Source organism: Felis catus, chromosome D1 (assembly GCF_018350175.1).
Source record: "Felis catus isolate Fca126 chromosome D1, F.catus_Fca126_mat1.0, whole genome shotgun sequence".
Lineage (NCBI taxonomy): Eukaryota > Metazoa > Chordata > Mammalia > Carnivora > Felidae > Felis > Felis catus.
The window spans coordinates 95,677,056-95,697,433 of record NC_058377.1 but is presented as its reverse complement, the minus strand read 5'-3'; the positions used below and the strand labels follow the sequence as shown (position 1 = coordinate 95,697,433).

The following is a 20,378-nucleotide window of genomic DNA, read 5'->3' as shown; positions in this document are numbered from 1 at the left end:
GCAGCAGAGTGGAGGTGTCCATGTTGGGACCTACACACATTCCCAGATTTTGCTGGATGGAGGAAGGAGGTTGGAGTGATTTCCTTGTACCAACTGTGGGCCATAACAGAGAGAGATAATAGATCCATTCAAAGTCCTGCTCCAGGGGTCTTCTGCCTGAGGGTGAGAAAGCCCCATGACAAGAGTCAGGGGCGGCAGAAAGTAGGTGGCGATTGAGAACAGCTTAGCACCTCATGGGCGTCCCACAAAGTGGCCCATGTGGAAGACCTGGTCTCTACCAGGCCAGAGAATGTCTGGAGTACTGCACAATTCAAGATGTTTCTCATGTACTAATTTCTCCCCTCTTCTCACTCCCCCTTTGCCCAGGAGGGCTCAGAAACCACCTTCCCTTTAGTCAGGGATGAGAAGCAGAAGGGCAAGATAGGAAGGAGGCCCCATGTGGGACAGAGAAGATGTGATTGCAAATTAGACTTGGAGTTTGGGTTCACGTGTTGGAATGGACATTTTAATTTCTGAACTGAGGAGTATCTCTTAACTAAGAGTGAGCAGAAAAGTCATGGGTCTGCCAGAATTTCTTTCTAGGGCCAGAGATTACTCCACCTCAAAAATAAATTTTGAAGAGATAATGGAAGACAATAATAAAAGTGTATTTTGATGACGTCCTTCAAGTTAAGTATTCGCTGTAGTGTTGGGTATATGTGTAAAAGTAGAGAAAGGGGTCAGGGGCAGGAAGTGAGGCTATGCATGTTCATGTTTTGCTTTGGCTTCATGCTTTAATTCATTACAATTAGAATATGCTAATATATACATGATGTGTATTTCTAAGTCTCTAGTTTTTTGCATATCTAAGATTTTAAACATAAAGCAAAAAAAAAAAAAAAAAAGGAAAAGAAAAGAAAAAGAGATTCAATCAGTGGTCCTCTGCTTTAAAATATAGCTAATCATATAAGTTTCTTCAAACCTAATCTTATCTAACTTTCCTGGCAGTTTTATTCGGCACGATGTCTTTCCCTTCCCAGTGCAGCCTATTTGCAAGACACAGTAATCAGGCTTATGAGCTCTTCTTGGTTTCCTTATTCCTCTCTGACTCTCACTCTTGGAGAATGCTTTAAATCATTTTGTATTTTCCCCTATTTCCAGCTAGTCCCCTGAGCTAAGGCCTGGGATTGGCCCTAATGAAGAAAATGTTGATGATAATGGTGGTGATGATACTAACAGGAGTCATTCTAATAATAGCCAACATATACCGAGCAATGACAAGGTTCTAAGCACTTTACATGAACTGATTGACAAAAGCCCTATGAGCTAGGAAATAGTATCATCATCTCCGTTTACAAAGGGGCAAACTGAGACACTGAGATGTGAACTAAGTCGCCCAATGTCCCTGAAGTTGGTAAAGGGCTGAGTTGAGCTTTGGGCCTTGGTGGCCGAATTCCAAAGCCCATGCTCTTTACATGAAAGTATATTGCATGGGGTGCCTGGGTGGCTCAGTTGGTTAAGTATCCATCTGACTTCGGCTCAGGTCATGATCTCGCGGTCCGTGAATTCGAGCCCCGCTTCGGGCCCTGTGCTGACAGCTCAGAGCCTGGAGCCTGTTTCAGATTCTGTGTCTCCCTCTCTCTCTGCCCCTCCCCCATTCATGCTCTGTCTCTCTGTCTCAAAAATAAAAGTTAAAAAAAAAAAAGTATATTGCCACTCATTGCCACTCATCCCCACTCTCCCTCCCCCAGCCCACTATATTCAACCAATCAGAAGTCTCAACTCTACACCTGAAATCTGTCACAGATTTATCTCTTTCTCACCATTTCTTTTTTTTTTAATGTTAGTTTATTTATTTTGAGAGAGAGAGAGCTCATGAGAGAGGCGCAGAGAGAGAGGGAGACTGAGAATCCCAAGGAGCCTCCACGCTGTCAGTGCAGAGCCAGACATGGGGCTTGAACTCACGCACTGTGAGATCGTGACCTGAGCCAGAACCGAGAGTCAGACACTCAACCCGCTGAGCCACCCAGGCACCCCTCTCACCATTCCTTCTGCCCAAGTTCAGGCCCCATCACCTCACATTCAAGTTTAGAAGCACAGCTTCCTAAAAGATTTCCTTGTCTCCAGTCTCAGCTGACTCTGCTTACTGAGTATCTTTTCATAATTTTAAGTTTTGTCCTTTAAACAAGGTAATATAAGAATAGGGTACTGTCATACTACATTCAAATACTACAAAAATATTTCACATGAAAACCGGAAGTTCCTCTTCACATCTCTCTTCTCCAGAGAAAATTATGGCTACCAGTATGGTTTATATTCTTATATACCTTTGTGTATAATACATAGTTATAAATATATATATATATAAATAGTAATACATTCCAAATTTTGTTCTGTGCCTTGTTTTAGTTATTTAACATATGTTCTGTAGATCTTTCCATGAGAGTAGCACCTAGTATTGATGTACAATAGTTTATTTATCTATTTCTTTGGGGGAATCTAGGCTGTTTCCCAGTTTTCATTACTATAAACTCTCATAAATGGGTGATTTTTATTTCTTTCTTTATGCTTTTCTATCATGTCCAGCTTTTCTAAAATGAGTTTTGTAATTTTACATATACTCTCTCTCTTTGCCATGGGATCTGTAAGTGGGTTCAGAGGTCATTTTGTTGAACTCCCTCTCTTCTTACAAAGGCAAAATAAGTCCCAGAAAAGAGAATTGAATTGGCTCAGCTTAGGTGACATATCTGCTTTGGTCCAATCGGTTAAGACCAAGAATGCAACGTCATACAAAGGAAACACAGTTTCCAGGGGCCCATATGTACAGATGGAGGAGGTTGGGATTTTTCCCAGAGAAGGGAGAGGTGAGGAGGGTGCTGATCTCCTTTTGGGGGACTTGCAATGGCATCCTCTATCAATGAGAATGTTTAAAGGCCATCTGGATTCCATTCTATCAAGCTGAGCGCTTGAATAGAGGTTGTGTTTTTTCGGCTTACTGTTCTGCAAGTATTTATCAAATGCCTCTTATGAGCCAGTACTGTTTTAGAATGCAACCAAGTCAAGCAGGCAGGAAGCTTACATTCTGGTAGAGGGAGAGAAATGATAAACAAAACACATAAATAAAATGCATTTGGTTTACAACAAAGCAATAACATCAATGTACAGCACAACCAGCCAAGGGAAGGTTTTCATAGGCTGACACTGTGGCATGTGACTGATGACACAGTCTGAAATTAGCCTTAGAGGGATGCAAAGAGATGTGGACAGTTGTCTGATTTAACACTTCGCCTGCAAATTTGCGGTGAACATCTCTTTCCTTTTATTGTTCCTCTACAACACTCAATTCTTTCCAGCCTGTATTGCAGTTGTTTGCATACACTAGCATGAGACAATAAAACTTGGAACTATTTATTATTGGGCAGTAAATGTTAAATAACTGAAGGAATGGGCTAAGGAATAAACAAATGAATTCAAACTTTTCTGACCAGTTTATTATAGTATGGCAAGTGCGCCTACATATTTCTTGGCAGTAGAAGTTTTTTACTTTGTTTTTATTTTCATTATTTTATTTTATTTTTAGGAAAACCGTTCGCTCTTTCTGCTTACCTACCCCTTCCCTCACCTACCTACCTAACAATCAGCGCATTTGCTCTAGTGAGATGTGACATTGCCAGTGCTGAGACTATGTTTGAATCTCTTTATTCTGTAATTTTGCGGTTGGGTGTAATTCTCTATTAAATATATGTTGAAAGGCTTAAAGAACCGCCCCCCTCCCCTGCTATTACTTTATATGCCTTGTACTTTGGATCTGTCTGAGAGCCTACATTCTGAGAGCTTTTATTTTAATCCAATTTCCATCTCCAAGGAGGTCTTTTTAATTCTCGCAGAAAAAAGGATCATGGTTCCCTCGAAATATCAGAGAAAGATTAGGGTCTAGCGAGGTCTTAATTGAACTCATGATGATAATAATAGCAAATATCCATTGAGTGTTTACTGCGTGCTTAATAGCGTGTGTGCTACAGTAATAGTGAAACCTTATGGAGTGGCTGCTATCTGCCAGACTTCATTCTAAATGCTTTACATGCCTTAACTTACAGCAACTTGCAGCTTCCAGCATTATCCCCATTTAAGAGGCACAGAAACCAATGCACAGAGAGGTTAAATACTTGAGCAGGGTCACATAGATGGTGAGTAGGAGTTTTGAGGTTTATATGCAGACATTCTGGCTCTGATAGCTGTACCCCTAACTATGACACCTAACTGCCTTTTGGTTAAATGTGTTTATTTCTTGGATGTGTTAAGGTATGTCTGGAGTCTTACAGTTCTTTATCAAAGCACATCCTCCTAATCCAGTTTGGGCCCTGTCAGGGAAGATTTGCATACTTATTAGTAAAATCTACTTTATAAGGTTGTTGTCAAGATTAAATGCAACGATAGAGGTCAGTGCCTAGCACAGTGCCAGGCCAACAGGATGTACCCAGTCAATGTTAGCCCCCTTCCCTTGTACGATTTTAAGATCTCTTCATTTATGTTTCAAGAGTGGATGATCCTTGGTCACTGCAAGTTGCTCTCTGGAGGTCAATTTGTTCCCTGTGATTATATTCCCAATATTAGAAACAAGTGTGTATTAGTTTCCTGTGACTGTAATAATCAATGACCATAAACTTGGTGGCTTAAAATAATAGACAAGGCTTTCTGTTGTTTATCAAATCTCTCCTGTGTGTCCCTTATAAGGCACTTGTTATGGGATTTAGGGCCCACCCAGATAATCCAGGGTTATCTCATCTTGAGATCCTTAACTTCATTACATCTACGAAGACCCTCTTTTCCAAATAAAGTCACATGCACAGGTTCTGGGGATTAGGAAGTGGGCATACCATTTTGGGAACCACCATTCGACCCACTATAAGGGGTTAAGAACAGATGCCTGGGAGTCAGACAGCCCTGGTTCTGGCTGGGCTGCTTGCTCGATGAGTAAGAGATGCTTGTATTTATTTATTTTTATTTGAGAGAGAGAGAGAAAAAGAGAGAGAGAGAACACACATGGGGGAGGGGGCAGAGGGAGAGAGAGAATCTCAAGCAGGCTTCATAGTCAGCATGGAGCACGACATGGAGCTTGATCCCATGACCATGAGATTATGACCTGAGCTGAAATCAAGAGTCAGATGTTCAGGGCACCTGGGTGACTCAGTAAGTTAAGCATTCGACTCTTGGTTTTGACTCATGTCATGATCTCATGGCTTTTGAGTTCAAGCCCTGTGCTGACAGTGTGGAGCCTGTTTGGGATCCTCTCTCTTCCTCTTTCTCTGCCCCTCCCCCATTAGCTATCAAAATAAGTAAATAAACTTAAAAAAAAAAGAGTTGGATGCTCAACTGACTGAGCCACCCAGGTGCCCCAATACATAAGAGATTCTTTAAAACATTTTTTTGTTAATGTTTATTTGTTTTTGGGAGAGAGAGAGACAGAAAGAGACAGAGAGAGACAGAGCATGAGCATGGGAGGGGCAGAGAGACAGAGGGAGATACAATCCGAAGCAGGCTCCAGGCTCTGAGCTGTCAGCACAGAACCGGACAAAGGACTTGAACCCATGAACTGGGGGATCATGACCTGAGCTGAAGTCAGATGCTTAACCAACTGAGCCACCCAGGCACCCCCAATATGTAGGGGATTCTTAAGGTGATAGTCAAGAAAGGTGTTTTTTCTTCCTGTAAGTCATGGGTCAGTGGTTCTTTTCCTCTTTGTCCTCATGTTGAGAGGATGACAAGCAAAGGTGACTTCCTTTTCCTAAAACTGTGGTGAGCTTGTATTAGTCAGAATTCTCCAGAGAAACAGGAACAATAGAATATGTACACATAGAAAGAGATGTGTTATAAGGAATTGGCTCATGCGGTTACAGAGGCTGGCAAGCCCAACTCTGCAGTGTTGCCTGGCAGACGGAGGCTCAGGGGAGCTAACAGTGCAGCTCCAGTCCTGAAGCAGTCTGCTGGAGAAATTTTTTCTTACTTGAGGTAGGATTTTTTTTTTTTTTTACTTCTGTTCAGGCCTTTAACTGATTAGATGAGGCCCATCCATATTGTGGAGGGCAATCTACCTTATTCTGTTGATTACAATGTTAATCTCATTCAAAAACACCCTTGCAGATACACCCAGAATAAAGTTTGACTAAATAAATATCTGGGCACCTCTTGACTCAGTCAAGTTGACAAGTGAAATTAACCATCACAGGACTTACCCAGTTGATTATGCAAACATTAGTTGAGGACCCATTGTGTCACAAAGCCCAGGAACTCAGACTGGGTTCCTAAGCACTAACCAAGAGGGAGATAACAGCCAGAGGAAAACGTTGGGTTGTTTACCTGGAAAAAAGTTCTGGATGGGCAATCTGTTGAGGGTCAACTCACTTCCTTCCACTGTCTGCCATCCATTGTAGGCCCAGATGTTGCCCAATATGAACCCTGCTATAGAAGGGCAATTGAGAAGGAGACACCAAAAGGGGTTAACTGCCCTGGATAGGAAACTGGACAGAGGGGACCAATAACATTTCTACCCCTGTGAGTTTCAGCAAGTTACTAAACTGTTACAAAACTCAGTGTTCTCATCTTGAAATGGGAATAATAATTATTCCACATCAGAGGGTTGCTGTGAGGTTAAAATGAAAGCATATTGCCCAGAACCTGTCACATAAAGACAGCCTAATAATAATAATGCTAATAATAACTGGTACCATATTTTGAGTGTTTCTCTGTAACGTGCCCCCGGGCATTTCACTCCTAAATGAAGGTGTTGAGGCTTAAGTTAAGTAAGACCAAGAGAGGTTAATGGCAGCAGTTTTTATTATTAAATCTTCTTGGCCAATCACTCAGTGAATTGTACTGCCTCAGCCTTCTTTTTCTATCTTCAGGTAAGAGGAATTCCTACATTAATGTGTTGTGAAGACTGAAAAGACAAAAAAGTACTGTGAGGATGAACAACTTGTTTTATTTTAAGGAATTCCAGCCTATGCTTAAGTTGTTAACAGCTGGCTCTACCTATTTTATACTTTTGAAAAAGCCTTCCATTTGAACCCTTTGTGTTGCAAAGTGCTAAAAGCTCTGGAAATTTGCTCTAGATTTCTTAAGTGTGGAGTTTGTGAAAACAATTGAGAATTTTTCCCTATGCTAAAGAAAGTTCATTTTGTCTGAAGTATGGCACCTTCTTCAAAAGACTTTGTATGCACTTTATACAGTACGAAATGTTTCATAAATAGAGTCCACTCTTTTTTTTTTAAGTTAAAAATTTTTTTCATTTGAATATAGTTGATATTAGTTACATAAGCTTCCATTAGTTTCAGGAGTATGACATAGTGATTCGACATCTTTATACCATTGTATTCTCATCACAAGTGTAGCTGTCATCTCTCTGTCATCACATGGTGCTATTACAGTATCATTGACTATATTCCCTATGCTGTGTCCTTTATTCCCATGACTGATTTGTTCCATAACTGGAAGCCTACATCTCCTGCTCCCTTTTGCCCATTTTACTTATCCCCTCCCCCTTTCCCATTGGGAATCAACAGGTTGTTCTCTGAAGTTATAGATATGATTCTGCTTTTTGTTTATTTGTTTTGTTTTTTAGATTGCACACATTAGTGAAATCATGTAGTATTTGCCTTGCTCAGTCTGACTTATTTCAGTAAGCATAATACCCTCTAGGTCCATCCATGTTGTCACAAATGGCAAGATCTCATCCTTTATTATGGCTGAGTAATATTCAATTATATATATATATACATATATATTCATACATACATACATATACTTAGGTTGCTTCCATATCTTGGCTACTGTAAACAACGCTGCAATAAACAAAATGGTGCATATATGTTTTCTTCTTTAAAAAAAAACGTTTATTTGTGTGTATGTGTGTGTGTGTAAGAGAGAGAGAGAGAGAGAGGGATGGAATCCAAAGCAGGGTCCAGGCTCTGAGCTGTCAGTGCTGAATAAAATGTGGGGCTCGAACCCATGAACCTGAGCTGAAGTCAGAAGCTCAACTGACTGAGCCACCCAGGTGCCCCTATTTTTCTTTTTTTTTAAAGTTTATTTATTTATTTTGAGATAGAGTGCCAGTCGGGGAGGGGCAGAGAGAAAGGGAGAGAGAATCCCAAGCAGGCTCCATGCTGTCAGCCCAGAGCATGATGTGGGTGGGGCTTAATCTCATGAACCACGAGATTATGACCTGAGCTGAAATCAAGAGTCAGACACTTAACTAACTAAGCCACCCAGGTACCCTGCATATATCTTTTCGAATTAGTGTTTCATTTTCTCTGGGTAAATACCCAGTAGTGGAATTATTGGATCATATGGCATTTTATTCTTGATCATTAGGACATTTAACAGTTTGTGAATTAACAGTGATAAAGGCGTAGTGGAGCCTAGGGCTGATCCCACCTTCCTAGTTTGGATTGATTGTTAGCCCTGTGGGGTCTAAGAGGATGGAGAGCATGTGAGAGAGGGAAGGAGAGTAGCTGAGATGACGCAGCAAGTGCTTTTCATAATAATGGTAGTGACAATGACAAAAGTGACACCTCACATATTAAGTATTTTCTGTATGCTTTATGCTGAGTGCTTTCCACGTGGGATCTCCCTTTTTCCCTCCTGGTTTGTGAAGTGTAGGCTTAATTCTGTGCCATATCAGAGAAATCAGGAGGTTACATGAATTTCCAAGTTTACTCACCTTGGTTGGTGACAGAAGTGAGATTCAAGCTCAGATCCATCTGACTTCAGAACCTAAGTTCTTAGATTCTGCAGTCTTGTGTCTTCCCCACCTTTTGCCATTGCAGCAACCGACTGAAGCTGATGAGAAAAACTCTTCCCTCCATTTGCTTTCCCTTCATGGAGAATGAGCAGATTCTGTGCTTCTCTATTTCCTCCATGTTCTCCATTCATTAATCAAAACAGGCCTGCTGTGTGCAAAGAGATGAAGGGAGGAAAACAGTACATAAATTAAAAACACAAATAAAAATTGCCACAGATTGTGACAGGTGCTGTGATATAGAATGACATAGGCAGATATCGTGCTTGGGGATAGTCCCGATGAAGACAAAACATTTGTCTTAAGATCTACAGGAGAAGGGGCCAGTCGTTTGGAGAGTGGTCCAGAAGGGGGAGCTATTTGCATGCCGACTTTAACTTTTCAGTGTCTCAGTTTCTTTGTAAAATGAGGATAACAATAGTTCTGAACTTAAAGGTAATATTATGAGGATTTAAACAGCTCAGTGTAAAATGCTTACATCCTTGCCTGACATGTGGTGAGCACTTCGTGTTAGCTATTGTTGCTGAAGTGCTGGGAGTTCTTTGGATTCCCGGAGGCTTGTATTTTTACTGTGTGGCCCTCTCTGCCTCTAGTCTGTGTGTAGTGATGGACTGGGCTGTCTATCCTTCCCTGTGTCAGCCTGTGTCTTGAAACTCAGCCCCTCACTGGCTTTCACAAAAACAGACAAACAAAAACCCACAAGCAAACAATGAACAATAAACAAAAGCATACTAATAAGTGATAAGAACCATTCCATTCTTTTTTTTTTTTTAATTTTTTTTTTCAACGTTTATTTATTTTTGGGACAGAGAGAGACAGAGCATGAACGGGGGAGAGGCAGAGAGAGAGGGAGGCACAGAATCGGAAACAGGCTCCAGGCTCTGAGCCATCAGCCCAGAGTCTGACGCGGGGCTCGAACTCCCGGACCGCGAGATCGTGACCTGGATGAAGTCGGACGCTTAACCGACTGCGCCACCCAGGCGCCCCAAGAACCATTCCATTCTTATGAAGCATTCATAGAGATTTAAAGTCCACCTTATTGAAGACTTGGAGATCACAAGGAGGGGTGACATTAGCACTCAGAGTTCCATCATCTTATAAGTTACTGCTTTCCTTCCTTTCCTGTATCTCACTCTCTAGAGCAAAAGAGTTTCTTTCCCCATCTTATGCATAGATGTTTAGCTTATCTTTTGTTGCTTGAGCATCTAATAAATTCTCCTCCTGTGCACCAACAGCACATTAGGAATATGTTTCCCAAAGAGAGGCGATGCTATTATTAAGAAGCCTGGTTTTGTTAGGGGAGGTCTTATTATGTTGTAACAACAAACATCTCTGGGATCTCCCTGGCTTAAAACAGGAAAGACGGATTGGTTGCCCGTACAATGTCTTTTGTGGGTTTGGGTAACTTTTTTTTTTTTTTAATTTTGTTTTCAACGTTTTTTATTTATTTTTGGGACAGAGAGAGACAGAGCATGAACGGGGGAGGGGCAGAGAAAGAGGGAGACACAGAATCGGAAACAGGCTCCAGGCTCTGAGCCATCAGCCCAGAGCCTGACGCGGGGCTCGAACTCATGGACTGCGAGATCGTGACCTGGCTGAAGTCGGACGCTTAACCGACTGCGCCACCCAGGCGCCCCGTTAACTTTTTATTTGAGTGTAGATGACACCCAGTGTTATGTTAGTTTCAGGTGTACAACATCGTGATTCAAGATCTCTGTGTGTTACGCTCACACACGTGTAGCTACCATCTGTCACCATGCAACACTATTCCAGTATCATTGCCTATAACACCTATGATGTAGGTTTGGATGACTTTTTAGGGTGTTCAGCCTGCATATGATGGTTCAGTGTTTCACTCTTTCTATCTATATGTGTTGTCAAAAGTCACCGCAGCAGGATAAGAGTGTGGTAGAATTGAGCCCTGGCAATTTAATACTTCCACCCAGAAGGGACAGTCACTTCCTCTCATATTTCATTGGCTAGAGCAAGTTACATGGCTATATCTAACTACAAGGAGCAGAGAAGTACAAACTTTGCTTGTGCCCCAAAGCAGATATTGGCAAACCGTGTTCGTGTTTGGTGAAAAATTGATCTTGACTTCATTACCTTAAGACCAAGTGAGGGGCCGGTAGAATAGGATGAGAATCTAGAACTCTGGCCATCCAGTCTGGGACCCTTCCCTCTGGAGGTGGCACTACCATAAGGGAAACTAAACCCCTATCAAGAGCTTGTGTTCTGAGATCAATACGACCCAGGCTATACCTCATGGAAGCAAGTGGAGAAACTCACACTTCACTCGCCTTACCTGTGGTTTCATTTCACAAACTGGACACAGTAAAGGTATAATTATTTTGAGTTCCTTTTGGGGGGGGCATTTTATCTACACTGAACTGAATATTCATGGGGTACATTAAAATGCTTCCATGCTGTGTAAAACATAAAGCTCAATATATCTTCACTCCATGAGAATCAACACAAGTTTGGCTTTTGTGAAAAATATATCACCAACTGACTCCTAGACAAATTGTCAGGCACATGCAATCACTCAGATCAGGCTTGGCAAATGGTAGGGGCCTATTAAATCTTTGTTGAATGAGTGGGTGAATAAACTCTATCCTCCAGCCAGCCCTACTGCACTTATTTCTTTGACAAAAAATATTGAATGCCAATGTGATACATGATTACCTTGGTGGCTCCCAAGGAACATGCCTTCCAGTATTTACACCCTGGATAATGACCTTCCACATTAACCCTGGGCTTGCTCACGTGACTTGCTGTGTCTGAAGGAACACCAACGGGCACGAGGCGAGCAGAGCAGAGGTTTGATAAGCACTTATGCACCAGGCTAGTTCCACCAGCACATGGGGGGACGTAGTCCAGCCTTCTTCAGGCTGAAGGACCACAGTCAGAGAAAAGCTCAGTTATCATGGCTGTGTCAGCTGAGCCCAACCCCCAGCTCACCCTGGAGCTGAATGATGTTGCCTGAGTGAGCCCAGGACAGCAGCAGCAGAATGACACGCAGCATAGAATTGTGAGATGTAGAAAATTATTGTGGTAGGTCAGTAGTCAGCAAACCTTTCCTGGAAAGGGCCAGATAGTAAGTAGTTTAGGATTTCATACAATTTCTGGCACAGTGGCTCAACTCTGCCTTTACAGTGCGAAAGCAGCCACAGAAAATATATAATCAAAGAGATGTGGCTGTCTTCCACGAAAACTTTATTTTCAAAAACATGTGGCAAGCTGAATTTGGCCCGTGGACTATGGTTTACTGGCCCTGTTTTTGGCCACTCGGTTTGGGACAGTTTGTTTTGCTGCAGTAAATAACGGAAACAACCCCTCCTCCCCCCCATACTCTTCTCCTTCTTCCAGGTGTCCTTGTTCCTGGGAACATTCCACTGCTATGACTTCATTCCTGATGGCTCCGTGGGGTGGAATGCCCTCATTTCTCAGGCCTGGACCTTGGAAAATTAGAAAGTCAGCAAGCTGTGTTTTTAGCTTCCCTGTTGAAAGGTTTCTAAGAGGGCTAAAAAGAAATGGTTGTGGAAGGTGCCGGCTCCTAAGTTCCAAATGAGTGGAGCAGACTCTCTCCCTGCCCCGGGCCCCCAAGGCCCCATCAAGTCTGAGCAAAATGACTTCAAGCTGAATCAGAGGCAGCTGAAGGTAATATAATAGAAGTGTCCTAGCCTCATAGTCTCCTCTTGTCATTAGAAAGACTCAGCTGTCCCCTTAAAATGGTGGCTTCTGACCCACAATCCACACATTGCTCAGAAGCCCTCAGATTTCCTGGAATTTCTGCTAGAATTCCTAGAACTCTAAGTAATGGTTTTCAAAAATCAGAATTATTGCATAACGAAGGGTTAACCATCAAGGAAATAGAAAAGCTGTCCTGTTATTATTTCAGTTCTAGTTGGCAGTGTATCTGGCATTTAAGAGTGCTGATTCTGGAGTCAAGCTGCCCAGAAGCAAATCCTGCCTCCCATCCATTTAATAACTACATGACCTTGGGCAAATCATTTAATACTCTAAGCCCAAGTTAACTCGGTTATAAAATGGTGATAATAATAGCATTTACCTTTATGATTTTTGTGATGATTAAATGACATAATCCATGTAAAATATTTATCACAGTGCCTGGTACGTACTAAATATTCAGTAAATTGTAGCTATTATAATTATTAACTCACTGTCAGTCAATTCAACAGCGTTTCTGCATTCTGTAAATTTTTGTGGAATATTTATATTATTTTCTGAAGAGTTCTCACCTCTCTAACTCAGTTATTTGCCTAAAAATTTGGGGACTATGTAACTCAGTAATAATTAATTTCAATTTAAGGGGGAAGTGAGTTTGAGGTATTAGGTATTCTTTTAATGTCCCAGTTTTCTTCATTCTTGCCCAATGAAGTGGTGAGAGACAAGTACCCTTGTCTCCATCCTTGTTCCATATCCTCAGTTTACATGTCTGGAAGGAAGAGGCAGGGGCATGAGGAGTATAAGAAATAACTAACATTTAAGTGTTGCAGGCAAATCCCCAAGAAGCGTACTGAGAAGATTTACATGACACAAGTTCACTGGAAAGTGTTCCCTGGATCCACAGCTGTGGGGACAGGAGGAAACAAGAGCACACAGAGGGAGAAGTTGGGGTGTGGTTCAGCTGCAACAAAGGTCTGGGGCATCTGACCAATTGACTGTCACTGGGTGGGGGCCACCCCCAGTAAGGGGTGTGACTTTGGGCAAGGCTGCCATCTTTGGTTGAGAACATATTTCAAGGGCTATTCGGCTGTCGCCACTCTGTGCTGAAGGTTTTGGGGGTGATTTGGGTCTACAACACATCAATGTCTACAACATACAGCTTCTATTGTGTGCCAGGCATACTGCTACGGACTGTCATGTACATCACTTCATTCAAACCTCACAACAAATCTATAGAGTAACAAATGAAGACCGCTGTGATACGTGTAGTGCCTTCTATATGTCAAGCTTTTAGTTCATGTAATGTTCTTAGCAGCTCATCAGGGCTGGAATTATTTGTTGCATCTGGTGGAAGAGAAAGTTCAGAAAAGAAAATTGGAAGTTCAGAAAAGCCACGTTGGTGCTCAGTACACGAACCCAGCTCTGTTTCCTATCAGAGCCGATGCCCATCCCACTGGGAAGTACCGATCCATTTTCCAGAGTAGGAACTTGATGTGTAGTGAGATTAAGTGACTTTCCTGAAGTTCAGAGCTAGTTGAGGGCAGAGTTGGGGCTTGAACTCAGGTCTGTGGGGTGCTCTTTCCCAGGCAGGATGCTGCTTTGCAGGAATGAGGAAGTTGTACATTGGGAAAAAGGAGCAAGACCACGACATTGTGGGACAAAGAAGGCAGCTGAGATGCAGCTTAACTTCTGAACTCTGTTAACTTCATCCCTGATGCTGCAAGTGCTTTCAGAAGCTTCCTGACAGCCACAGTTCATGGGCTTTGAGCATTTCACTATGGGGGCCCAGAAGGCTTTAGCAAACTCTCTGTTTTGCTTTGCTTTCCCCCCACCCCCTCCACTCCTGTATCAGTCCCTAGGACATGGCCACGACTTTCAGAAGGTGGTGGGGAGAGGCTAGAAGATCTTAACTGGGAATAGGAAGTTAGAAATGAAGTCTGGTGCCTTTGGCTTGACTGTTTGCTGTGCTGGCTTTTAGTTGGAGACCACTAGATGGCGCTCACCCTCTATTCTTGAGGCTCCTGCTGCTAGGGGGGCTGATGGCCTCTTTCCCTTCTTTCCTCTGTCCTGTATTAACAGTATTAATACCTACCAGTTATTGAGAAGTTACTGTGTGCCCAGGAAGTTACTATGCCAAGTTCTTTACATAAATTATCTCATTATCCTTACCACAACCCTTTAAAAAAGGTATTGTTATCCCTAATTTACAAATGAGGATAAGCAATTTCCCCAGTTACAAGCTAGTGCTGGCTGGGCAAACCAGCTATTTAGATCAGGTTGTCTGGCTTAGAGCTTTGACCTCCACATTCTACTGGCTCCCCGATCATTATGTAATAATGACAACTGAGTGCTTACTGTGTGCCAGATAGTGTGCTAAGTGATTTGTAAAGTTTGCTTCATTTAAAACCCATAATGTTCTCTCTCTCTCTCTCTCTCACACACACACACACATACACACACACATACACACACAAGTAAATATGTGAGGTGATGGATGTGTTAATTACCTTTATAGAGACAATCCTTTCACAATACATATGTACACAAATGATCACTTTGTACACTTTCAATGTCTTGTCAATTATAACTCGGTTTAAAAGAACTCATAAGACCCGGTAACATAAGCAGTACTATTCTCCTTCATTTGAAAAATGAGATGGTGAAAGACAAATATCATATGATCTGACTTATATGTGAAATCTAAGAAATAAAGTTCATACCTACAGATAACAGATTGGTGACTGTCAGAGGCAGGGGTTAGAGGGTGAGGCAAAATAGGTGAAGCGTTGTTTTCAAAAGGTACAAACTTCCAGTTATAAAATAAATAAGTCCTGGGGACATATAACACGTACAGCGTGGTGACTGTAGTTAATAATACTGTATTGCATATTTGAAAGTTGCTAAGAGAGTGGATCTTAAGTGTTCTCATCACGAGAAAAAAATGTAACCATGTATGGTGACAGATGTTAAGTAGAATTATTGTGGTGATCATTTCTCAATGTATACAGATATATATATTTTTATTGAAGTAGAGTTGACACCCAATGTTACATTAGTTTCAGGTGTACAACATTGTGATTTGACAAGTCCACACATCATGCTCTGCAGCTACCATCTGTCACTATACCATGCTATTGCAATGCCATTGACTATTAAGTATTGATTTATTATGTTGTACAGCTGAAACAAATGTAATGTTGTATATCAATTATACCTCGCTAAAAACAATAAAACAAAACCGAGAAGACTGAGGGATAGGGATAGAAAGGCTAAAGAGTTGCCAAGTTACAGTTACTGGAATTCAGATTTCCTAGGCTGTGAATCCCGAGAAGGTTTGCCCTCTGATGGATCACAAAAAATGAGAATATTGGACGACTGGATTCCAGAGTTACCCCAGGATTCTCTGTGTATGTACCTTCTGCCTCTTCTTGGAGGCCTTACCCTTCTGGAGGCAGCCCAAGGTCTGAGTCGAATTCGGGTTCAAATCTTGGCTCCAGTGTTTACTAGCTCTGTTTGACTTCTCTCCAGTATGACTTCTCTCAGTTTTTGCTGCCTTGGTTGTAAGCATGCAGACATTATTGTCATAGTACTGTCACATTTCTGTAGGTTCACAGTCCAGGCAGGGAAGAGGCATGCAAGAAATGGTGCCCCCTTCTACTCCCTCCCAGAATCCCCATGGCTTAAGAAGGCCCAGGAGGAGCATTGGGCACAACTTAAGTATTAAGTCAGAGGCCATTTAAGATTTATGTCCTCTTTTCTGGAGATGCTGAGAGAAGCAATTATTTAATTCATTTATTTGTACATTAGTTCAGTGTCTCTCTCCTCTTCTAGACCAGCATCTGCCAATAGAACTTTTTGCAATGATGGAAATGTACTATATCCATACTGTCCAATATGGTAGCCAAGAGTCACTTGTAGTTTTTGAGTACTTAAAATGTGACTAGTGAAACTGAGGAATTAAATTTTAAATTTTATTTGATTTTAATTACTTTAAATTGAAACAGCCACATTTAGTTATTGGCTGTCTTATTAGGCAACAGAGCTCTAGATGGTTCAGTGTTCACTGCTGCATCCTCAGAGCCTGGCATAACATGTGCCCTTGGAAAGGGCTGGATAAATATGTTTCAAATGAATGAATGCACCAGTGGGCTTATGCATATAGGAAGTCTTGGGGTCTGGGCTAGCCAGAGGTTTGGTGAGTGCCATCTTCAGGAAAGAGAGGAAAAGAGACAATCAGATTTGCAGGCATTGTCTAAGAGAGGGAGTCAGAATCTGAAACAAAAGACATTGGACAGTGTCTGGGGTAATGTAGAAAGATAAGGAACACTTGTCACTATCCTAACTTGTTGCATTTTACTTTTTTTCCCCAGTGGTTAGGAATTAGCTCTCAAATTGGGAAGGAAACTGGGCTTTATGGCAAGGACCCCAAAGAGTGGAGGAGCTGAAGAGATTGTATCACTCATTACACAAAGGAGAGAGAACCCAGGAGGTAGACCAGGAGGCAGGAACATGGCAGGGCTCTTGGGCTTATATTGGAGGGAAGGGAACAGAGATGTCACCCTAGGAAGTTAACAGTCTGGAGACTCAATTAGGCCACCAAGTATAAACTCAGTTACATTCATAATCCTTACCTTTGAGTTAAAATCAGAGAACTGAGATCTTTCCATTTTCCCATGGAGTCTCTCTGCCCTAAGGCTCCAGCTCTCTCTCTCTCTCTTTCCTATGGACCTAGTGTAAATAATTCTTCTCCTCCTCCTTCCTACCATCATCATCATCATCATCATCATCATCATCATCATGATTCATTGAGCATATACTGAAACCCAGGGTCTAAATGAATTACATAATTTAATCCTTCAACAGAACTCTGAGGGAGATGATCCTAGCTAGGTAACATTTACTGAGCATTTATTATATGCCAAGTATTCTAACTCTTTAAGTATTCGTAACCTCTCCACTCTACATGGGTAGGTACAATTATCATCACCATCAGCATCACTCAATTTACAAATGAGGATGCTGTGAATAGAGGGGCTGAAAAACTTGCCCAAGACTTATACAGCTAGTAAGCAGCAAAGCCAAAGTTTAAATCCTGGGCAACTGGGCTCTAGAAATTATATCACGCTGTCAGGTTCTGAGAGTTACCATGTATGTATTAACTCTTAATCTTCATAATAACTCTATGAGATGGAGATAATTATCATGCCCATTTTATAGGTGAGGAAACTGAGGTTTAACAAGGTTAGGTAGCTTGTCCCCAATCACACAAGTAGTTAGGGCTGGAGCCAGGATTTGAATTCAGGAGGTTGGACTTCAGTGGTCATACTCAAAAACCACTAGGGTTGAAATACTGGGTTGAATCGTGTCCCCCCCATCTCCCATTCATGTCCTTCTCAGAACCTCAAAATGTGATCTTATTTGGAAATAAGTTGTGGCAGATGTAATTGGTTAAGATGAAGTTATACTAGAGTAGTATGGGCCCTCAATCTGGTGTGACTGCTGTCCTTATAAGAAAAGGAGAAGAGACACACAGATGCACAGGGAAGACGGTCATGCGAAGGTGGAGGCACACATTGGAGTGACAGATCTGTGAGCAAAGGTATGCCAACAGTTGCCTGCAAAACCAGGAGCTAGCAAAGAGTGGAGAAGGATTCTCCCCTACAGTTTCAGAGGGAGCGTGGTCCTGCTGGTGCCTTGATTTCAGACCTCTAGGCTCCAGAACTTGGAGAAAACAAATTTCTGTTGTTTAAGCCATCCAGGTTATGGTACTTTGTTATGACTACCCTAGGAAACTAATACAGTGGAGTATGCATTCTAGGATAGAGAAAGAATGGATGATTCGGTGGCTAGCTGATCAGCCCAAAGGAGCCTAAACTTTGAAGTCTTTCTAAGAACAAAGGTTGAGGACGTGTTTTGTGGATGATGGGGGAACAGGCAGGAGAACAGAAGAGGCAGCCTGTCTCTTTACTTTAATGACTGCGTGTTTCTCACACAATCAGGAAGGCTGAGTGCCAGTTGGCCCTGTGCCTGACTTTAGCTTACCTGTTAAGGTTTTCAGCCTCTGTAGGCAAATAGACCTGGTTTACGTCCAGTCTCCTATTAATACTGGTGATTTTAAATAAATTCAACTTCCCCAAGCCTCAGTTTCTGCCTCTGCATAAGTGGTGATAACAATACTCTTTAACTTGAAGGCTATTGTGAGGATTGAGATAATATAAATAATGCCCCTGGATGCACATATTAAGCCCTCCCTGAATTATGGCTGTTATTCTTCTGGGACCTGGCAAAGAGACTGAGGAAACGGTCCTCAGTCCTACATGGTTTATGCTGCAGGGTTGAACTCAGGGATCAGAGGGTTGAACCTACAGTCTCCAAGGTCTTTTGCAGTTCTACAATACACCCCTCTTTTTGGCCCTTTTCAGATCAGATGTGAGAACTGGAATCAATGAAATATTTTGCTATACTCGTTTCTTTCTTAATCCAGTAGGTGGCAATAAATCTCCATCATTGTTCTTTATCCAGCATTTACTCCTCATCCCTAGTACAGGCTGCGTTGTGGAAGGGGCCATTGGGAGTGGTTGAAACAATCCAGACTTCGGGGCCTCCCTTGGGAAGCATTAAGCACCCCTCAGGGCACAAATAGGCCTTCATCTTCACCCCAGAGGGACTTCTCTAGAGCTTTTCTGGTGATTTTTATCCCCAGTACAGCAAATACACATACAAAATTTATATTTGTAACAAAAGACCTTCTTCTATCTTGTTAACAGAAAGAGGGTAAATTATCTTCCAGCAGACTGGAAGTCCTAATGGTTAAGCGGTGAACCCCACCTGACTGGCAAATCTCATGGTATTTTGCAAGGTATCTTCCTATCTCCATGAATTTTGGATGCACACCATGGGCACCCCCTGGAAGCTTCTTAGAAATGCAGAATGTCAGGCCTCATCCCAGACCTGGTGAATCAGAATCTGCATTAAAAAAATTTTTTTTTAAAATTTATTTATTTTTGAGAGAGAGAGAGACAGAGTGTGAACAGGGGAGGGGTGGAGAGAGAAGGAGGCACAGAATCCGAAGCAGACTCCAGGCTCTGAGCTGTCAGCATAGAGCCCGATGCTGGGCTCAAACTGAGGAACAGTAAGATCATGACCTGAGCCACTCAGGCACCCCCAGAATCTGCATTTTAACAAGCAATGCAGGTAACTCTACACTCATTCAAGTTTGAGAAGAAAAGGATTCCTCCTGCCAGCCCATAATTAGTTCTCTTTAATTCAGGGGAGAGCAATTAGCTAGCATTGTCATCATGTGTCATATTTACAAAGAGGGTTATTACTCCCAAAGGACATTTATATGTATCGTCCTATTTGATTGCTTTACTTTTCCAACAGTACTTCGGCTGAACCCCACGTACAGCCGAGGGAAGGAGTCCGGGCGGTGCCCGTGTATCCACGAGTAGAACCGAGATAAGACGGGAGCTCAGGTGTCCCGAGCCCACGGTGATTGGATTTCAAGGCACCACCAGTTCCGCCTTATCTGCGGTTTCGCTTTCTGCAGATTCCATTCCCTGGGGTCAAAGGGCAGTCCGGAAGCACGTGGTCCTCCTTCTGACCAATCATCAGAAGGTTAATAGCAGCCTAACGCCGCGTCACAGGCCACATCCTTCCCCTCGCTTCTCATCACGTAGACCTTTTTTCATCTCACAGCATTCCAAGAAGGGTGAGTATGTAAGATAAAATTTTGGGAGGGGCGCCTGGGTGGCTCGGTCGGTTAAGCGGGCCGACTTCAGCTCAGGCCATGATCTTGCGGTTCACGGGTTCGAGTACCGCTGTGCTGACACCTCAGAGCTTGGAGCTTGCTTCTGATTCTGTCTCCGTCTCTCTGCCCCTCCCCCACTCACGCTCTGTCTCTCTCTCTCTCAAA

General features: G+C 42.4%; 1 long non-coding RNA gene across 2 annotated transcripts in view; it reads left to right on the top strand.

The window, feature by feature from the left end:
* LOC109492102 overlaps window positions 1-20,378 on the top strand; it is a 1,189,585-nt gene that overhangs the window by 766 nt on the left and 1,168,441 nt on the right. For both annotated transcript variants that reach the window (XR_006586544.1, XR_006586545.1), the window contains exon 2: window positions 19,847-20,174. This is a non-coding gene — a long non-coding RNA (uncharacterized LOC109492102). The remainder of the gene's footprint in view (window positions 1-19,846; window positions 20,175-20,378) is intronic.